The sequence below is a fragment of the Arachis ipaensis genome, chromosome B1, assembly GCF_059453495.1.
Source record: "Arachis ipaensis isolate K30076 ecotype BB chromosome B1, ASM5945349v1, whole genome shotgun sequence".
Lineage (NCBI taxonomy): Eukaryota > Viridiplantae > Streptophyta > Magnoliopsida > Fabales > Fabaceae > Arachis > Arachis ipaensis.
The window spans coordinates 106,032,217-106,034,685 of record NC_142436.1 but is presented as its reverse complement, the minus strand read 5'-3'; the positions used below and the strand labels follow the sequence as shown (position 1 = coordinate 106,034,685).

The 2,469-nt window shown below is 35.6% G+C and overlaps 1 non-coding gene across 1 annotated transcript; it reads left to right on the top strand.

Annotated features, from left to right (window-relative positions):
* Window positions 1-944: 944 nt before the first annotated feature.
* Window positions 945-1,052, top strand: LOC148577798 (small nucleolar RNA R71). The gene has a single exon (XR_015904178.1). It is a non-coding gene; the product is annotated as a small nucleolar RNA R71 (small nucleolar RNA).
* Window positions 1,053-2,469: the final 1,417 nt, after the last annotated feature.

Below are 2,469 nucleotides of genomic sequence, written 5' to 3'. Positions count from 1 at the left end.
GAAGAAGAATATTCATCAGAGCTCATGATGGGCATAAGGAGGTCCAATGGAATCTCTATGGTCTCTAGATGAGCCTCAGAGTCCTTTGGTTTCCCAAAGGGAAGCTCCTTATTGATCACTGGACGTCCCAGGAGGTCTTCCTCCTTGGGATTCACGTCCTCTCCTTTCCTCACAGGTTCGGCCATGGCGCTTATGTCAATGGCCTTGCACTCTCCTTTTGGATTCTCTTCTGTATTGCTTGGGAGAGTACTAGGAGGGATTTCAGTGATCCTTTTACTCAGCTGGCCCACTTGTGCTTCCAAATTTCTAATGGAAGACCTTGTTTCATTCATGAAACTTACAGTGGCCTTAGATAGATCAGAGACTAGATTTGCTAAATTAGAAGCATTTTGTTCAGAGTTCTCTGTCTGTTGCTGAGTTGATGATGGAAAAGGCTTGCTATTGCTAAACCTGTTTCTTCCACCATTATTAAAGCCTTGTTGAGGCTTTTGATCCTTCCATGAGAAATTTGGATGATTTCTCCATGTTGAGTTATAGGTGTTTCCATAAGGTTCACCTAAGTAATTTACCTCTGCTATTGCAGGGTTCTCAGGATCATAAGCTTCTTCTTCAGGAGAAGCCTCTTGAGTACTGTTGGATGCAGCTTGCATTCCATGCAGACTCTGAGAGATCATATTGACTTGCTGAGTCAATATTTTATTCTGAGACAATATGGCATTCAGAGTATCAACCTCAAGAACTCCCTTCTTCATAGGCGTCCCATTATTCACAGGATTCCTTTCAGAAGTGTACATGAACTGGTTATTAGCAACCATGTCAATGAGTTCTTGAGCTTCTGCAGGCGTTTTCTTTAGGTGAATGGATCCACCTGCAGAAGTGTCCAGTGACATCTTTGATAGCTCAGATAAACCATCATAGAATATATCCAGGATGGTCCATTCTGAAAGCATGTCAGAAGGACACTTTTTGGTCAACTGTTTGTATCTTTCCCAAGCTTCATAGAGAGATTCACCTTCTTTCTGTCTGAAGGTTTGAACATCAGCTCTAAGCTTGCTCAGCTTTTGAGGAGGAAAGTACTTGGCTAAGAAAGCCGTGACCAGCTTATCCCAAGAGTTCAGGCTGTCTTTGGGTTGAGAATCCAACCATAATCTAGCTCTGTCTCTTACAGCAAAAGGGAAAAGCATGAGCCTGTAGACTTCAGGATCTACTCCATTAGTCTTTACAGTATCACATATCTGCAAGAATTCAGTTAAGAACTGAAAAGGATCTTCAGATGGAAGTCCATGAAACTTGCTGTTCTGCTGCATCAGAGAAACTAATTGAGGTTTCAGCTCAAAGTTGTTTGCTCCAATGGCAGGAATGGAGATGCTTCTTCCATGTAAATTGGAATTAGGTGCAGTAAAGTCACCAAGCATCTTCCTTACATTATTATTATTTTCGGCTGCCATCTCCTCTGCCTGTTCGAAAATTTCTGAAAGGTTATCTCTGGATTGTTGTATTTTAGCTTCTCTTAATTTTCTCTTCAGAGTCCTTTCAGGTTCTGGATCTGCTTCCACAAGAATGCTCTTATCCTTGCTCCTGCTCATATGACAAGGAAGAATGGACAGAAAAATAATAATAATAATAGAGATCCTTTATACCAGAGTATAGGGATCCCTTTGTGAGTGGAAGAAAAGAAGGGGAGACAAAGCACGTGATGTAAAAGAAGAAATGCAACTGTACGAATGGAAGAGATGTGAGATGAGATGTTAGGATATGAATGAATAAATAGAATGAGATGGGGGAGGAATAATTTTCGAAAATTATTTTGAAAAAGGGTTAGTGATTTTTGAAAATTGGTTTTTTGAAAATTGTTAGTATTTTTTTCGAAAATTTTTTTTTTTAAATAAAAATAAAAATAAAAATAATTAGTAAATAAAAAAGAAATTTTTGAAAAAGGGGGAGGTATTTTCGAAAATTAGAAAGGGAGAATTAGTTAGGTGGTTTTGAAAAAGTTAAGAAATAAACAAAAAGTTAGTTAGTTAGTTGAAACAAATTTTGAAAACCAATTTTGAGAAGATAAGTAGTTAGGAGGTTAGGAAAGATATTTTGAAAAGATATTTGAAAAAGATAAGATGAGAAGATATTTTTGAAAAGATATGATAGAAATTAGTTTTGAAAAAGATTTGATTTTTAAAATCACAATTAATGACTTGATTCATAAGAAATCACAAGATATGATTCTAGAACTTAAAGTTTGAATCTTTCTTAACAAGCAAGTAACAAACTTCAAATTTTTGAATCAAAACATTAATTGATTATGTTATTTTCGAAAATATAAAATAAGAAAAAGATTTTTGAAAAATATTTTTGGAATTTTCGAAAATAACTAAGAATTTTGAAAAAGATTTGATTTTTGAAAAAGATTTTGAAAAAGATAAGATTTTCAAATTGAAAATTTGATTTGACTCATTGGCAACAACTTGATTT